The sequence below is a fragment of the Scyliorhinus torazame genome, chromosome 10 (assembly GCF_047496885.1).
Source record: "Scyliorhinus torazame isolate Kashiwa2021f chromosome 10, sScyTor2.1, whole genome shotgun sequence".
In the NCBI taxonomy this organism is placed as follows: Eukaryota; Metazoa; Chordata; class Chondrichthyes; order Carcharhiniformes; family Scyliorhinidae; genus Scyliorhinus; species Scyliorhinus torazame.
Genome location: NC_092716.1, coordinates 28073983 through 28093668, shown reverse-complemented (window position 1 = coordinate 28093668; position 19686 = coordinate 28073983).

Genomic DNA, 19686 nt, shown 5'->3' with positions numbered 1-19686 from the left:
ATATTGTGAATTTGATACAACACTTGATGATACTCTTCAAGACAGGCTGGTTTGTGGATAACGAAGTGAAGCAATTCAGAGGAAGCTGCTTACTGTAAGTGATTTAACTCTGAATACTGCTGTACAAGTTGCCACTGCTATGGAGCTTGCAATGAGAGAGGTTTCACAGATCGGGGCTGGAGCAAAGATCCACAAAATGGATACCTCAAGGAACAAGGTTGTGTTGCTCGTTTTAGCCTTAGTTTATTTGCTCTAATTCTGTCACCTTTGCTCTTGAGTCGCCAGGTATCTTTCTGATACCACCATGTGGTTCAAGTCCGAGTAATGATTAATAATCCAACACACCGTTTAGTAAGAGTTAAATCAACGCTCATTTATTATATACAGTAGTTAATACTTATACAATAATTCTACTTCTAAACTACTACCTACCACTAACAGGCCAATACTTAACTTTGGAAATGGCCACCAGGTTAGGGAAACGAATGGCCTTTCGAATGGGTTCTGAGCCTGTGGGATTCAAAAGCTGGTACAGGTTGATAGTCAGGAGTGTCTATCTGGTAGCGATCGTTGGAGTAAAACTTACGTTCTCTTTCAGCAAGGATCTCGAAGGGTGCGGAGCAGAGAAGAAAGGTTGATTTGAACTTGGCCCCTATTCTTATAGTCCCCAGGGGCTTCCCGCCTCTCGGGGCGGACCTTGTACCTGGTTCCAAGTGATTGGACTTGGTCCCAATCACTTGGTTCGATATTCTCGAACACTGGAGCGATTCCTTGATCGAGGGATGGTCGTTTACCTTTCTTTGTGTCAGCTCCTGCTGGCCCCGAAAGGTCTGGGCCGGCTTTGTGTGTCTATTCTGTATCAGTTGTTCCCGGGGATTGCTGATTAATATGCAGATGGCTGGGGTGTTGTCATGTTGATGGCTGCAGGTATCGGTTGGTCGGGCTTCTCCAGAGGCGAATACACTGTTTTACCTGCAGCTGTCTGTTTGAGTCCTGTTGGCTGATTTTCCCATCAGCCTCTTCCGTTCGCCATTTTAAATCAGGGTTTGGCCATTCTAATCGGGAATCAGCCATTTTACATGGCTACAGTTGCAAAGGTGTAACCATGTCAGCGTTGTACGCAAGTTGGACACTCAGCGGGGGAATGCTGGAGTAAATCAAATGCATCCAAAAACATCTCAAAAAACATCCCCCAAATCTGAGACAATTCATCATCAAAAGCTGAAGCATCTGCCTTTAAAGCAGTCAAACGTGATCCAAAGGATGTACATTGAAGAGGTCATACCATTAAAAGGATGCATTCTGGTGAAAGTAGAAGCAATTGAGCAGACAGCGAAGTTGCCTCTTCAGGTTGTCTGTGAAAATGTTCCTGCTCTATTTAGCACAGCATGGTTGGCTAAGATTAGGCTTAACTGAGAAACAGTCAATCAATTAATGGATTCAAAGAGCAACTTGCTACAACTTCTGAAGAAGCATGAGAAGGTGTTCAAAGATTCGCTAGGCTCCATGACACCTAAGATTCAAGTCAGACCGTACACCCAAATGTATCAAAGCTAAAACAGGACCATACACCAGCATGGTAGCACAGTGGCTAGCACAGTTGCTTCACAGCTCCAGGGTCCCAAGTTCGATTCCCGGCTTGGGTCACTGTCTGTGTGAAGTCTGTACGTTCTCCCCGTGTCTGCATGGGTTTCCTCCGGGTGCTCCGGTTTCCTCCCACTGTCCAAAGATGTGCAGATTAGGTGGATTGGCCATTCTAAATTGCCTTTTGTGTCCACAAAGGTTAAGTGGGGATACCGGGTTCCGGGGATAGGGTGGAGGTGTGGGCTTAGGTGGGATGCTCTTTCCAAGGCCGGTGCGGACTCGATTAGCCCAATAGCCTCCTTCTGCATTGTAAATTCCATGATGATTCTATGATGATTAAATCTAAAGTTGAAAAAGTACTAAAAAGATTAGTAAGGACAGGAGTCATTGAATCTATTGTGACAAGTGATTGGGCAACACCAATCATTCCTGTGTTAAAACAGGGTGGCTCAGTGAGAATTTGTGGAGATTTCAAAACTACTATTAACCCAGCTTTGTGCGTAGGTCATTATCCACTCTTGCTGATTGAAGACTTTTTTGCTGGACTTCTTGAAGGACAGGAATTCAGTAAAATTGATCTTTCACAAGCATATCTGCAGTTGAATGTGGCTGGAAAATCACAGCCACTACTTACCATAGTGACGCACAAAGGTCTGTTTTGTCACAGAAGACTTCCTTTTGGAATAACATCTGCTCCTGCTCTTTTTCAAAGATCCATGATTCAAATTCTAAGTGGGTTGAAAGGAGTGCCCTGTTGTTTAGATCATATACTCATCGCCGGTTGCAGTGAGCTGGAACACTTGACGAATCTGGAAACTGCCCTGAAGCGGTTACAGAGCCACAACCTGAGAGTTAGGAAGAAGAAGTGTGACTTTGTCAAGTCATCCATAAAGTACCTTTATTATCTTATAGACAAAGACAGTTTACACAAAAGAGATGAAGAAATGTCTGCAATCTTAGACACAACTAAGGTCATTTTTAAGATTGATCAATTACAATGGTAAGTTTGTGCTGAATTTAGCAACACGGTTGAGGCCTTTACACATGTCGCTATGTGTCTAACAGTCATGGCACTGGTCAGAAGAACGTGAAAATGCAAACAATGAAATGAAAGAAACTTTACTGAAGTCAGAGCTGTTCATTATAATCCAAAAATGAAGATGCAATTATGCTTTCAAGAGAAGAACGACCAGTCACATTTGCATCATGCACTCTTACTAGCAAAGAACTGAATTATACTCAGCTAGAAAAAGAAGCTTTGAGCATCATTTTCAGTGGAAGAAGGTTCCACCATTACCTTTAGGGTATTATTTTACTCTTTTGATGGATCATCAACCCTTGACCACAATCTTTGGGCTGTATAAAGGTATACCTCCTTTGGCAGCTAGCAGATTATTGATATTGTCGGCGCACACTTACGGTATCCAGTATCGCAAGTCAGAGCAGCATGCAAATGCTGATACTTTGTCATGATTGCCATTACATGTCAAGCGTGACCCAGAAGAAAATACCATCGATATTTTGTATTCCTTGCTCATGGATAATGTACCTGTGACTTCATCTCAAGTTCAAAGATACACAGGAACTGATCCAGTGATGGGGAAGGTGATGGACTTGGTCCAAAAAAGAATGCTGTTAGATGTTCATAAGAAAAATCCAGACCTCAGGTCCTACAGCACATGAAGACTTGAGTTGACTGTACGGAATGGATTTCTATTGTGGGGAATCGGTATGCTTATTCCTCCGTGCTTGCGTAGTAGAGTCCTTGACCGACTGCATGAGGGACATGCTGGTGTGGGAAGGGTGAAGGAATTGGCACACAGTTATTTTTGGTGGCCAGGATTAGATGCTCAAATTGAAGAGAAATTTGGGCAATGCTGATCTTGTGCAAAACTAAGGAACATTCCACCATTACAATCATTAAATCCGTGCGAATGGCCAACTCAGCCATGGCAGAGAATACAAATCATTATATGCTGCTCCACTGGCAGGCCGCATGTTCTTGATGATTGTTGGTGTACTCAAAAAGGCCAGAAGTCGCGACAATGAAGTCAGCGACGAGTGAGCAGATCATTGAGAAACCAGACAAGTATTCGCAAGATTCGGAACACCAGAGCAGATGGTCAGTGATAATAGTACACAGATTACTTTGAAGGAATTTGAGGACTGGATGAAAGGGAATAGTATACTGCATATCAAGTCAGTTCCACATCATCCAGCAATGAATGGATTGGCTGAATGTTTTGTGCAAGCACTCTATCAAAGCATCGAAGAAGCAGGGGACGTTGGCAAGAAGAGAAAAAAGCATTTCTAATATCTTATTACACCAATAACAGGAAATGGGGACCAGCTATAATCCTAGTGAAGACTGGTCCAATATCAAACACTAGTGCTTTTCAAACATTTTTTCCCGGGACCCACTTTTCCCAACTGGCCGACCATTGAGAACCATGCCGGCCGATCTTCGCGACCAATGCCGGCCGACCTTTGCGACACATGTCATGCTTGCGTACCTTTGATGCGAAAGGGGAGGCAGATTGATCCTCACGATCTCACTTGAATCAGGTTCAAAAGAGGAGAGGACAATGTGCATATCAGGTGCCGACGTCGGCCAGTTCCTTTATGCCATCTTCGTCATTATGAAAACGGAAAATCCAACCTTGCACTTGTAGGTTGTCGCAAAGGGCAATAGCAACAAAATGCTTGTCTTATTCAGCACTGGATACTCCTGGGAGTTATTAATCCAGAAGGTTGACAGCCTCATGGGCTTCTGCCATGTGTTTAATGTGGTGTCACAGGTCAGGTATAACAGCATAGTCTTTTAATTTGACGTCAACTTTAAGTTAATAACTGACTCTGGGGTCTCAACCTCAAAAGGAATTTTTCACCCACTAATTCTCTTTTAAAATCGGTATCTTCTCCTCCCATTTGCCAGTACTTCCCTGCATACAACACACTTGGGATTTGCATCCTTATTTGCATCAGCACAATTGACAAAACAATACCTCCAGAAATGATTTTTATACTGCTTTATTCCCGAGTTAAGTTTCTTCTTTGTAGGCCCTGGAGGTCTGTCCAGAGCTAACACTAGCACTGCGCTGTCCTGCCCTGGACTCTCCTGTGCAGCTCTCTCCAGCAGATTCTGTTGTGAGTTCCTGTCCAGTAGGTACACTGTCTATGTGAGTCTCTGGCCATCTCTTACTGTTAAGAAAATAATCCATCTTCCATCTTCGCAATCCTCTTGCCAGCAGGTGGAAAATGGAACCAGTTCTGCTCCGTGATTTGGCGCCAAAAGCATGACAAAGGAGGGCACTTGACGTCAAGTATACGTGCAGGGCACGTGACCTGCTCTCTGCTGTTGCTTCTGGCCGGAAAACTGCACACAGCCTCATTTATTTTCAATTAAAAGGCAGCACTGGCCGCCATTCTCAATCTAAAAGCTGGTAACGGCCATTTGACACTTCTCCCATGATCGGGACTATCGCGGGAACATCGCAACCCTCCTGACACCCGTCCATGACCTGCACTTTGAAAAACCCTATCATACATCCGCCATACAGCCGGATAATGAAAGAGTTTTGCAACGTCGTTCTGATCAGTTACTTGCTCCACAAAGTGGCTTTGCAGATACTTCTTAAGAACCTCTACTTTTAGAGGACCTAGAGAGGTATATCTTGGAACAGAGACCAGAGACAGTGACGGGTTCAGATTCAATTTCTTAGGACTTTTCAATGCCTATAGTGACAAAAATCTCAAGATGTACCATTTACAGAAAGGAATGAGGATACTTCTGTGGTCGCAAATAGCTGAGTTCATGAACACCGAATTCTACCAAAAAGAAATAAACGTCCACCACAGAGACAGTCTTCTTGAATTGTATATACCGATAGAAATAAGATATCAGGGGATCTGTTGTATAAATGTTAATTGTTGTTGCACTAATGAGGCAAAGAAGGAGGGGTGTTATGTATCCCTCTACATACTGTGCCGCGTGATGTGTAGTGACGTCGGCAGAGTTTTTGAGAGGGCTTTGAGCAGAGCTCCATCTTGATTGTATAAACCTCTCATTGTGTTTTACAAGAGCCCAGAGTTTGGGCACCTCCATACCTTTTCTCCTTGCGACAACAAAGAAATATAACAGGCGCCTACAACATACAAGACTGAGAGCGGGCAGTCTGACCTTGAAGTGAAAATCAAGGCCTTCTCCACGTGCAACACCGCAGCCTGTCAACCTCATCAGCTTTAAACAACTCTGATAACCGAAAGCATTTCTACAAAATCAAATAGAGCCAGTACAAATGAATCAGCAACTTCCACAATAACTTATATTTTCACCATTAGCTTCATAGGGACATTATAAAGCAGAATCTGTCACTGAACCACGCAAGGCAATACTAGGGCAGACAGCCAAAAGCTTAATTAAAGAATTAGGTTTTAAGGGAACCTTTAAGAGAAAAGTAAGATAGCGTGACAGAGAGAATCAGGGAGAGCTCAGAACCTCAGAAGTTGAAGCTACAGCCACAGCCACAATGGTGAAGCAATCAAAATAGGTGATGGCGGGGGCAGCACGGTGATGCAGTTGTTAGCACTGCTGCCTCACTGCGCCAAGAACCTGCGTTTGATCCCGGCCCAATCACTGTGGTGTGGAGTTTGTACATTGCCTGTGTGGGTCTCACCCCTACAATCCAAAGGTGTGAAGGGTAGGTGGTGTGGCCACGCTAAATTGGTCTTTAATTGAAAAAAATAAGAATTGGGTACTTTAAATTTTCTTTTTAAATAGGTGATGGAAATATAATTGCTCTGCATTGTATATCATTGCCTGGTTGGTAAATGAGGCTGGTTGCTCGCTAATTATGCCCAAAGGAGCTTCAGAAACCAGAGACCGCCATATGACCTTGAATTTAATCTTAAAACTGGTGGCAGAGGGCAATGTCTGTGCCAAGGATGCCTGTAAAACCAACCTCGCGCAGCGTGTCTGATCACACAGTGTTTTTATTGGTGAAGGATTTAAGTCTCGTCTATCAGATGGACGAGGGAGAATGTTATAACGTCTCATATTTATGGGTGAAACTTAACAGGATTTATTTGCTATTAAACAGTGGCCCACTCGGTTGGTGGAAATTTGTGTTTACTTTTTACTTTGAAAACTTGAGTCAGTGTTGAGTGGGTAAAGAGTAAGCACACAGACAGGACCTGTGCACACAGCGTGTGTGTTTAAATGCTGCCCACAGTCCACCAGGCCACAGCAACACCATATGGGGCTCAGTATCGTCCAGCGTCGCTCCAGCTTATTTTTCTAATCCCAACAATTTCAACTTTTTATTCTTTACCATTACAACCGGGGCCTTCATGTGCCTTCTCCAACCAGGAATGTTGGTAAATAAACATCAGCCAGCACCAACGATTGCTGAAACAGTCCTTTTCCTTGTTTGGACAGGCGATTTCTTAGATTCAAGTCCGAATGACTGAGCTTATCAGATTTTTATTCCAAACACTACACAGCACTAATATGATTCCACAAGACGCCATCCAAGGCAAGAATATGGTTTGTTTTAGTCAGGATTCATAGTTCTTTATCAAATAGCTCTTAAGAAGCGTCACATTCAACCCGAAACGTTGGGTTCAATTCTCCTAAAAAATGACTAAGGGCACAATCTTCCCAAAAGGGAAGCACATGGCTACTCGACTAACTTTGAATAAGTGGCCTGCACGGAGAATGCGCGGCCAAGGCCGCACGTGGACCTCTTTTTTTATAATGGGGAGCGCTGCTCACCGGAATTCCCCATTCCGTAAGAGATCGGGACGCCACTTAAAAATGGCAACCCGGTCTTCAAGACCCGCAAAAAAATCCCCAACCTATCCTCCAGTCCTAACGCAACATTGGAGGGGCCCCCAGCCCCTGTACCCCCCACGCTGGACCACCCCGACCCAATCTCAAGTATGCAAAAAATGCCAGCTTGGCACGTTGGCAGTGCAAACCTGGGCACCTTGGCAGTGGCAGGGCACCACCCTGCCCAAAGGGCATGCAGGTGGGGCACTTCAATTCCCTTGGAGACCCTCACAAGTGCCATTCCTTCTGGTCTCCGGTTGGGGGAAGCCGTTCCCGAGGCGAAGGGATTGAATTCCAAAGCCTCATGTAACTTGGAAATCTGCACATTTGAGTAAGGCGTACTGCCTCACTCTAATATGCAGATTTGCCAAAAACTGAGGGCGGGATTTCCCTTGCAATGTCTTGCGAGATTGCATTGAATCCCGCGAGGCATTGTGAGCTGGGTGGGTCCCAGGAGCGGGGTATCCCGGCTTTTACCGGCCGCGCTGTGCTGCAGCAAGGTGCTTTCCGGTGCAGCGTGGCCGGAATATCGTGGGTTTTGTGGGGTGATTCCCGCTGGGTGTTTGGGCATGACCCCAATCGTTATTCACCAATGCTTAGTCATTTGTTTGGAGTCTCACTGAATCATCCCACACCTGGGTGCAATTTAATGGTTTCATTGCACCCGACTTGGTGAGGCTTCTCGCGAGATTTGCGATGCTCGGAATGCCTCACGAGATCTAAGGCGATCTCGTAAGTTGGCGCAATCTGGACCTCGCCATCACTGGACAAGAACCAGATTAACATATTTAAGTGAGCCACTAGGCATATTTAAACATGTCTGCAGACAATTATCTCGAGGCCCATGAAATAACCCCCGTGCCTGGGAGACCTCCCCATGGTGCTATTTTGCACTGGTCCACACATCGTGGACCAGACGTAATGGCACCTGGGGGAGTCGGAGACACCTGGGTGGTTGGGCCCTGGGCAGGGTGGTCCCCTACACTCCCACTGGTACCTGGGCACCTTGGTATTGTCAGCCAGGCACATTGGCACGGCCACCAGGTACCCTGGCAGTGCCACCAAGGTGCCCAGGTGCCTGTGATTGGGCCCGGGGGTGCCCTGCCCTTAAGAGGTGGGGTGAGAGGGGGCTCAAGGACCCCCTAAGGAGTAGGTTGGGGCAGTGGTGCATCTGGGGGCTGCGGTTGGGTGTCCCAGGTATCGAAAGATTGGGGCAGCATTTACAAATGCCTAGGTTCGTCAGTGCAGAGAGCGAAGTGCGGCCTTGGCAGGCATTCCCAACCGAGGCCAAAAAAAAGGCAGCGTTCTGTTAGATAGCTGGGTGGTTCTCAACACTGTAGGCGCCAAGAAATACCCCGCTATATACACACAAAACAGGACTCTGTTTTTTGCACTTTAAATCTTTTCTGGTGTGGGGAACTAAAGATGGCAGCAAGACCGGCTCCTCAGAGATCGGGGTGCCATTTTTAAAAGGCACCCTTTAAGTTAACTCAAAGTTAAGTTGAGGATCCCCCAGCCCCCGTACCCCACCCACGGACATCACGACCCCCCTATATTCAGGGTGTCGGACCAGCGGGGCTGGAGGCGGGTGTGGGGACAGATGTCTTAGCCTTCGCCTCGCTGATTGCCCGAAGGCGGATCCTGTTGGGGTGGAGGTCAGCTTCTCCGTCCTGTGCCTCGGCTTGGCGGGAGGACCTGCTGGAAGGTTTAACGCTCGAGAAGGTGAAGTTTGAGCTGAGGGGGAGGATGGAAGGGTTCTGCAGTTCATTGTTTATCATGCATTTTCAAGAATTGGATGCCATCGAACATTGGTTGTGGGGGGAGCAGGTTGAGTGTCTGGTTTATGGGTTACTCTGTATGGGATGATCATGGGGTCTCTTTTTCTTGTTTTGTATTTGGGATGTAGGGGGAGGTTTGGGTAGTGCTCGGGGGATTGCTGTTGTATTTGTTATTGTTGGTGATCTTTCGTTGGGTGTATATTTGATGAAAATGTGGAAAATGAGGAGAATAAAAATATATTTTTTAATAAGTGTGAAGTAGTACATAGAACATAGAACATAGAAAATACAGCACAGAACAGGCCCTTCGGCCCACAATGTTGTGCCGAACCTTTGTCCTAGATTAATCATAGTGAAAGTAACTGAAACAAAGCAGTGTTGTGCAAACGTCTTGCCATCAAGTAGTACCGCCAAACGCAATATGCTGATTCTTCATCCGGTTGTGTCTATGTGCAAAGTTGCTGGTGTGATTGTCAACGTAACCATCATCAATTTCAAAGCAACCCATTGTACATGAAGCACTGAGAGCGATGATGATGAACTATGTAAATCCACAACATTTTTTACATTAACTTTAAATGTTGATTTTTTTTTTTACAGTGACCAAATTTGGTGACTGTGCTGGCATGTTGTTTTTTAGATCTTCTTAATGGCATTTTCCACATTTAGCGACAGTTATATACATTTTGTGCCGCATTAATTTAGTGTATTATTCAGAGAGGTTTATCGTGCCCTTCCCCTAATTGACTTTATGTACATTTTGCCGCCCTCAGGCTTGGCCTGTGGTCCCTTCCGCCCCCCCCCCATCCCTCCCTGCCCCTCCTCCCCCCCACCTTGTGTCCTCCTTCTTGCCCTCCCCCCCCCCCCCCTCCATTTTCCTCCCCCGTCAATTTTGGCTGTGTTTCGCCTGTGATTGGGGGGGGGGGGGGGTTGGCCCCTCCCACATCGTTTGCAAGGCTCAGCCTAATGCAGCTCAACGTGCACAGAGTACACCTGACCAGAACCCGAATGAGCAGGTTCTTCCCGGAGGTGGAGGATAAATGTGAACGGTGCCAGAGGGGCCCGGCCAACCACACCCACGTGTTTTGGGCTTGTTCCAAGCTTGCTGGGTTCTGGACAGCCTTCTCCGAGGCAATGTCCAAGGTTGTGGGGTGAGGGTGAAGCCATGCCCAATAGTGGCAATCTTCGGGGTATCGGAGCAGCCAGAGTTACACATGGGGAAGGGGGATAATGCCCTTGCTTTCGCTTCCCTAATCACACGCCCGAGAATCCTGCATCTGCTGGCGATCGGCAGCCCCCCCCCCCACAGCTGCAGACTGGCTCGCTGACCTCTCGGAATCTCTCCACCTGGAGAGGATTAAGTACGCCATCTGAGGGTCAGAGGAAGGCTTCCTGGATGCATGGGAGCAGTTCGTCAGCCTGTTCCAAAATCTGTTTGAGGCCAGCAACGAAGACTAAGATAGGAAAACGGGAGCGAAAGGAAGAAAAAGAGGAAGGATAAGGGGGTGGGATAGTATTTAACACACAGATTCCCAGCTCCATTATTACAAGTTAGTGAGCTAGGCCTCGGCACAAACATTGGGGAGAAAACAAATTTGGACGCGTGCACACTCTTGGTGGAGTTATGGATGCGATATGTGTTCACCATTTTGAACTTCTGCATTTTGCAACTTTTAGAGGCTGATGTTGTTGCCAAAATTAATGGGGTAGATTTTATGATTGGATAGATTACCCACTCTTCTGACCGAAAAGTCCACCGGCACTATGCTGACCAGAAACCCAACAGCCTTAATTGATTTAATCTGGGGCTCCCGCTCCCATCTGGGAAGGAGTCCCACCTTACAGAGATGCAGGCCAATCTGAGCGGCTGGCACCTTTCTAGACTCAGCAAACCAGGATTGAGTAGTGGCCAATGCTGGGACTACAAGCAGCTCCCACGGAATAACGTTCATGGATCCTGGGCTTCAGGTAAGTCTGGGAATTTTGGTCAGGCCTGCCTGGCAGAAGCCAGCGAGTAGGAGGGGAGAGGTTTGCAGGGAGGAGTATGCTCTAGTGGCATTTCCTCCGTTGGGCATAGGGGCCAACCCTGTCTGAACAATAAAAGCTGCTAGTTGCCCAACTTGATTCTGCCTTCCCCAACACCATGTATTCTCGCAGTAGAGGCAGAAGTAGGCCCTTCAGTGGCCATCAATTGGCCATTCAAGGGCCTCAATAGGCCTGTTGGGCAAGAAGGTGTTGGGCAGGCCACACATTTAATTTTACGATCCATCCCCATTTTCAAATATGTCAGCGGGCAAGTGTTGTATGAATGAATAAAGAAGGGCCCCTACAGTACAGAAACCCCACCTAGATTAATAAAAAAGTGAGTTCTGCTTCCAACCCTCTGGGAACTGTTACACCGCTGAGGCTCAAATCAACAATTAGGAGGCTCAGGGGCTCAGGGTGGTACAGTGGCACAGTGGTTAGCACTGCTGCCTCAGAGGGCCAGGGACCCGGGTTCAATTCCAGCCTGGGGTGACTGTGTGGAGTTTACGCAGTCTCTCCATGTTTGCATGGGTTTCTTCCGGGTGCTCCGGTTTCCTCCCACAGTCCAAAGATGTGCAGGTTAGGGAGATTGGCCACGCTAAATTACCCCTTAATGTCCAGGGATGTGCAGATTAAGTCACAGGGTTACAGGGATAGGGTGGGGTGGGAGGGCAGTGGGCCTGAGTGGGGTGCTCTTTCAGCGGGTTGGTGCAAATGGCCTCCTTCGCACTGTAGGGATTCTACCATTCTATGAAAACAGTGAGACTCATTTGGAAATTTTCACTCTACTTCTGCCTTCCTTGTGTGGAAATACTTTGTGGTTAGCACTTAATGCCAGTAAATCATCACATAGAAAGCTTTGAGCCCGAGTTTGACCGAATCGTGCCACACCACATTGGCACAATGTTATAAACTACCAACCTGCTAGACATGATACATATTGAATGACATTTATTTCCTAGACCTCCTGAAGCATGTCTGAAACTTGTAGAGAGTGACCGGGTCGTCACAAGTTCAGGCTTAATGGGTTGAAGCAAATTGAGCTTCAGTTGTTGGAGTGACTTATGATTGATTAGTCACTGCAAACTGTAACAAATGTCAATTTCCTTAAAAACCTTGCCGCTGTCTTTTCTAATTCCAGTCCCAGTTTGACTGTGATAATATAAGTTACGTAAGGCTACAGCACTGAAACACACCACACAGACCAACCGTTCCTTGCTCCACATGAACCTCCTTCCATCCCACATCAACATCCTCCCACCGCTGCTCCTTGTTTTACTCCATATTGTGGGGAAATACGTTGTGGCAAAATCAAAATTCTTTAAAAATGCTGAAATAGCCATTTGTTATTTTGTGGCTACAATGATTTTGGAGATCCTGAATGGGACCCTGGACCAGCAAATTGGTCTGATTGATCGATCCAACTCGAAACCGATTTATTTAGGATAAATCTTTCACATTGAGAAAGCTGCTGTCTGCTCAACTATTCAACTCTACATTGACGTTCGTTTTTTTAAAATTGAACATAAAGTCTGGCTTTGAATTTGCTTTTATTGAACCAGCTGAATTGAAGTAGATTTGGTTTCATGGTTGCTGAGAGGTTGTTTCCCCCTGCGCGAGAGTCTGGGGCCAGACGGATTAATCGCAGAGTAAGGGGTCCCCCATTTAAGACAGAGGTGGGGCTGGTTTAGCACAGGGCTAAATCGCTGGCTTTGAAAGCAGATGCCAGCAGCACGGTTCAATTCCCGTACCAGCCTCTCCGAACAGACGCCGGAATGTGGCGACTAGGGGCTTTTCACAGTCACTTCATTTGAAGCCTACCTGTGACAATAAGCCATTTTCATTTCATTTCAGGTGAGGAGGAATTCTTTCTCTCAAAGGGTAGTGAATCTGTGGAATTCTTTACCGCAGAGAGCTGTGGAGGCTGAGATCATTAAGTATGTTCAAGGCCGCGATAGACAGATTTTTAATCAGTAAGGGAATCGAGGGTAATGGAGATAAGGTGGGAAAGTGGAGTTGAGGATGATCAGATCAGTCATGATCTCATTGAATGGCGGAGCAGCCTCGATGGGCCAAATGGCCTACTTCTGCTCCTACATCTTATGGTCTTACAGTCAAGTGATACCCAGGACTGGTCCATGGTGATCTAAATATCGGGAACAGGAACAGCTTGGTTTCAGAACCGATTACTGAAACAATGTGATGTTGAATGTATCAGAATTTTAGAAACCTGTGGGCAATAATTGCTTTTTGAGAAAAAGTTAATTCTTGATATGTGGTGTGGCCATCTAAAATGGCCGCCTGCAAAGATCGATGGGAAATTTGGCCAAGCCTGAGCACAGGCGGGCTGCAGCCTGCAAATATACAAAGCTGCAGAAACTAACATAGGAAAAGGGGCATTAAGAGGTCATCCAGGGACAATGGGCTCCAGGTAGAAACTGACAATAAGTGGCAGACTCAGCGGCGCCTGCTTTCCTTATTTGGGAAGGTCGACGTGCCTCGGACACTAACGGCTATGGCCGACCGGCACCCGCCCAGCCATCAAGGTGTCCGTCCCCGAGGGCAGCACGGTGGCAGAGTGGTTAGCACTGCTGCCTCACGGTGCCAAGGTCCCAGGTTCGATCCCAGCTCTGGGTCACTGACCGTGAACAGTTTGCACATTCTCCCCGTGTTTGCGTGGGTTTCGCCCCCACAGCCCCAAAATGTGCAAGGTAGGTGGATTGGCCACACTAAATTGCCCCTTAATTGGAAAAATGAATTGGGTACTCTAAATTTATTTTTAAGAAGGTGTCCGCCCCTAATTGGTCAAGATCGATCAGGGTGATCGATACCTGATCGATCCATTGGACCGTCACTTGGAACAGCCCAAAAGAGCGTGAAAGCTTCAGGGATAAAAGATGCTGCGTTGCCCACCACTCGCTCTCTCGACTGCAGCCCTCGCGACTACAGCTTTCGACAGCCAACAACAACAGTGAACCCTTCACTAGTGATGTACCATCAATAACGGCAGAAAATGAGTTGAGAGTGAAATTGTGGCTTTAATTAGCTTAAAGATACCTGTTGGCAGCCGGCCCCAGACTGAAGGCAGGGCCGGAGGTTGGCCACCTTCATACCTGAGCCCGAGGGAAGGAGCCACAGGCGGAGCCAGCAGGGGCAAGCCCAGGCATGTTACATACAGCAGGTATAATACAATACAGTGGTTTACCACATTCACCCCCTGTTAAAAAGGAGTCCGGCAGGGGTGAAGTGGACGGGTTGAATTATATATCGAGTCTGTCGGGGGCTTTGGCTTTCCGCTGTGACCGCCGCAGTCCCGGCTGTGGTGTGGATACTGGTGTCGGATGAAGTGTTGAGGTCTGCGTGTCCAGGAGTGTGTCGTCTTCTGCGTCACCAAGTAAATGAGTGTCTGGCAATGGTCCCCAAGGCTCTGGCGTGCCATGCACTGGGACTAGCGGAGTATGCCGTGGCCCTGGTGCACCATGGGTAGCAATGGAGGGAGAAGGTGTCAGGTCGGGGGTAGCGGTGATGGTCACTGGGGAACCTGCGGGTGCCAAATCCCGAAGGGAGACTGTGTCCTCCCGCCCGTCATGGTGTGCACGTAGGCATATTGGGGTTAGCATGGAGGAGACGGACCCTTTCGACCAGGGGATCCGACTTGTGACTCCTCGCATGCTTCTGGAGGAGGACAAGTCCTGGGACCATCAGCCAGGACGGGAGCGAGACCCCTGAGGTGGACCTCCTGGGGAAGACAAACATTCTCTCATGAGGGGTCACATTGGTGACGGTACACAGGAATGACCGGATGGAGTGGAGTCATCGGGGACGACCTCCTGCCAGCGGGAGACAGGGAAACTTCGAGACCGTAGGGCAAGAAGGACGGCCTTCCAGACCATCGCGTTCTCCCTCTCCACCTGTCCGTTCCCCCAGGGGCTGTAGCTGGTAGTCCTGCTTGAGGCGATGCCCTTGGTAAGCAGGTACTGACGCAGCTCATCACTCATGAAGGAGGAACCCCGATCACTATGGATGGAGTTGGGGAAACCGAACAAGGCGAAGAGGCCGTGCAGGGCCTTGACAGGGCTGTGGCAGAGGTCAGGGCATGGGATGGCGAAATGGAAATGTGAGTACTCATCAATGATGTTGAGGACGTACACGTTACGGTCAGTGGAGGGGAGGGACACTTTGAAATTGATGCTGAGGCGCTCAAAGGGGCGGGAGGCCTTTACCAGGTGTGCTCTGCCTGGCCGATAGAAGTGTGGTTTGCACTCCGCGCAGACCTGGCAGTCCCTGGTCACGGACCTGACCTCCTCGATGGAGTAAGACAGGTTGCGGGCCTTGATAAAGTGGAAAAACCGGGTGACCCCCGGGTGACAGAGGGCATTGTGGAGGGCCCGAAGTCAGTCTACTTGTGCGCTCACATATGTACCGCGGGATAGGGCATCTGGGGGCTCATTGAGCTTCCGTGGTCGGTACAAGATACCATAATTATAGGTGGTGCGTTCGATCCTCCACCTTAGGATCTTGTCATTCTTGACCTTGCCTCGCTTGGTGTTATTGAACATGAAGGCAACCGGCCGTTGGTCAGTGAGGAGAGTGAATCGCCTGCCGGCCAGGTAATGCCTCCAATGTCGCACAGCTTCCACAATGGCTTGGGCTTCCTTTTCGACGGAGAAGTGTCGGATTTCGGAGCTCTGGAGGGTATGGGAGAAGAAAGCCACGGGCCTGCCCGCCTGTTTGAGGGTAGCGGCCAGAGCAAAGTCGGACACATCACTCTCCACCTGGAATGGGATGAACTCGTCTACTGCGTGCATTGCGGCCTTGGCAATATCTGCTTTGATGCGGTTGAAGGCCAGGCGGGCCTCAGCCATCAGGGGAAAAAGGGTGGATTTAATGAGTGGGCGGGCCTTGTCCGCATAATTGGGGACACACTGGGCATAGTAGGAAAAGAACCCAAGGCATCTCTTCAGGGCCTTGGGGCAATGGGGGAGTGGAAGTTCCAGGAGGAGGCACATGCGGTTGGAGTCGGGCCCTAGGACTCCGTTTTCCACAACTTAGCCAAGGATGGCTAGGCGGGTTGTGCGGAAAGCACATTTCTCCTTATTTTCGTGAGATTAAGGAGCTTGGCGTTGTGGAGGAATATTTGGAGGGTAACGTCATGGTCCTGCTGGTCATGGCCGCAGATGGTGACATTATCCAGATACGGGATCGTGGCACGCAGCTCGTACTGGTCAGCCATTCGGTCCATCTCCCGTTGGAAGGCCGAGACCCCATTGGTGACACCGAAGGGGACCCTGAGGAAGTGATAGAGGCGGCCATCTGCCTAGAAGGCAGTGTATTGGGGGTCCTCCGGGCGGATAGGGAGCTGGTGGTACGCGGACTTCAGATCAATGGTGGAGAAGTCCCGGTACTGCACAATCTGATTGACCATGTCAGGTATGTGGGGGAGGGGGTATGCATGGAGCTGCGAGTACCGGTTGATAGTCTGACTGTAGTCGATGACCAACCGGTGCTTCTCCCAGTCTTGACGACCACCACTTGGGCTCTCCAGGGGCTAGTACTGGCCTCTATGATCCCTTCCCACAGGAGTCGCTGGACTTCCAACCTGATAAAGACCTTGTCCCGAGCACTGTATCATCTGCTCCTAATGGCGACGGGGGTTTATAGTCCAAGGCAAGGTTAGCGAAGAACGGGGGTGGGGCTACCTTAAGGGTCGAGGGGTACAGACGGTGAGATGGGGCAGGGGTCCATTGAACTCCAAGGTAACACTTTTGAGATGGCACTGGAAATCGAGCCCCAGTAGCACGGCAGTGCAGAGTTGTGGGAGGACGTAGGGTTTGAAATTTTTGTACTCAACGCCCCGTACTGTAAGGGTTGCAACACAGTACCCACGGACTTCCACGGTATGTGATTCGGAAGCCAGGGAGATTTTCTGGGTCGCGGGTGAGATTGGGAGGGAGCAGCAGCGTACCGTATCTGGATGAACGAAGCTCTCTGTGCTCCTGGAGTCGAAAAGGCAGGTCGTCTCGTGGCCGTTGATCCAGACGGCCATCATGGAGTTGGCGAGGTGATGCGGTCGAGACTGTTCGAGGGTGATGCAGGTGAGCTGCGGAAGGTGGGCGGGCTGATCGAGGATAGCGGAGGCCAGCTTACGATCGGGTGAGCAGGGGTTCCGGGAGGCGGCGCGGTAATTCAAAGATGGCGGCCCCCAGGGGTCGTACATGGCGGTGAAGATGGCGGCCTCCACAGGCTACACGCAGTGCTGCTGGGTTTAAAAACAGGACGGGCCTGGCAGACATTAGCGAAATGGCCCTTCTTTCCACACCCGTTGCAGGTCGCGCTCCTCGCTGGGCAGCGTTGTCTGGGGTGCTTACCCTGGCCACGGAAGTAGCACTTTGGGGCTCCGGTATTGACGGGTTGCTGCGCGGCACAGGCTTGCGGCGCCCACGATGACCACGAAGGTGCCGCGTGGTCGGAGGTGTAGGCATCCGTGTTGTGGAAGGCCACTTCTAACGAGTCCGAAAGCTGCACTGTCTCTTGGAGGTCGAGTGTACCCCTTTCTAGTAGACGGTGGCAGGTGTAATTTGACTTTATGCCTGCGACATAATCGTCCCGGATCAACAACTCTGTGTGCTCGACAACCGGTACCGCCTTACAATTGCAGTTCCGGTCGAGTACCCACAATGCGTGCAGAAATTCAGCTTGCGATTATCCGAGGCGCTGTCGCCTCGTGGCAAGGAGATGCCTAGCGTACACCTTGTTGACTTTCCTGACATACTGTCCTTTCAACAGCGTTATCGCATCCGCGTACGAGGCAGCGTCCTTGATAATAAGGTATACTTGTGGGCTCACCCGGGAGTTGAGAATTCGCAGCTTGTGGGTCTCGGCGACGGCGATGGCGGAGGATTCGATGTAGGATTCGAAGCAGCGTAGCCAGTGTTCGAATGTGGTAGTGACATTGGCTGCTTGGCGGTCCAGCTCCAGGCGATCAGGTTTGAGTGATTGGTCCATCTTAAACCTTTAAGCTAATTAAATTGATGTACCATCAATAACGACAGAAGATGAGTTGAGAGTGAAATTGTGGCTTTAATTAGCTTAAAGGTACCTGCTGGCATCCGGCCCCAGACTGAAGGCAGGGCCGGAGGTTGGCCACCTTTGTACCCGAGCCCGAGGGGAGGAGCCACAGGCGGAGCCAGCAGGAGCAAGCCCAGGCATGTTACATACAGCAGGTATAATACAATACAGTGGTTTACCACAACTAGCAAGAGGAAGACCATCCACGCCATCCCCAAAGGGACAAGAACAGAGGACACAGATGACCAGTTACAAGAACTCCAGCACCGCCAGATTGCGAGATGCCAGATAAGGCCATATATACTCTGTATTTGCCAGTCACCTGGGAGTTAAGTTAAGGTTGTTTTAGTGTATTAGTTTAGAGTCTAGTGTGTGATCGATTAGTATTAACCTTGTGTGTGTATTAATAAATCATTTGTCCACCGTGTATGGATTAAATACACACTGTGGTTCAGCAGGTACAACAGTGGTGATCACCTGCCTTCATGAAACTTGATATGTTTAAATGACTTGCAAAAGCATTGAGGGGAACAATTAAGAGTTGACTAGATTAACATGGGACATGATTCACATACAGATCAAACCAGGTATGGACAGCAGGGATTCCATTCCTTTTGTTTTAATTTTTCCAATTAAGGGGCAATTTAGTGTGGCCAATCCACCTACCCGGCACATCTTTTGGTTGAGGGGATGAGACCCACGCAGCCATGGCGAGAATGTGCAAACTCCACATGGACAGTAACCCGGGGCCGGGATCGAACCCAGGTTCTCGGTTCCGTGAGGCAGCAGTGATAACCACTGACTTTCCATTCCTGAAGAATATTGCTGAACCAGGCGTTTAGAACAGCCTATACCTTCAAACAGCTGAAGAAAATCATAACGTTTTTATTACAATAATAATAATCTTTATTAGTGTCACAAGTAGGCGTACATTTTTTTGGAGAAAATATTTTTATTTAGGCATTTATAAATTTTTAACAGCAATTTTCTGGAGGAAAAACAACAAAGTAAATAACACCCACCCAACCAACAACCACAACAAGTAGGCTTACATTAACACTGCAATGAAGTTACTGTGAAAATCCCCTAGTCGCCACACTCCGCCGCCTGTTCGGGGACACTGAAGGAGAATTCCGAATGTCCAATTCACCTAACAAACATGTCTTTCGGGACTTGTGGAAGGAACCGGAGAACCTTAGCATAGTGGTTAGCACAATTGCTTCACAGCTCCAGGGTCCCAGGTTCGATTCCCGGCTTGGTTCACTGTCTGTGCAGATTCTGCACGTTCTCCCCATGTGTGCGTGGGTTTCCTCCGGGTGCTCCGGTTTCCTCCCACAGTCCAAAGATGTGCAGGTTCGGTGGATCGGCCCTGCTAAATTGCCCTTAGTGTCCAAAATTGCC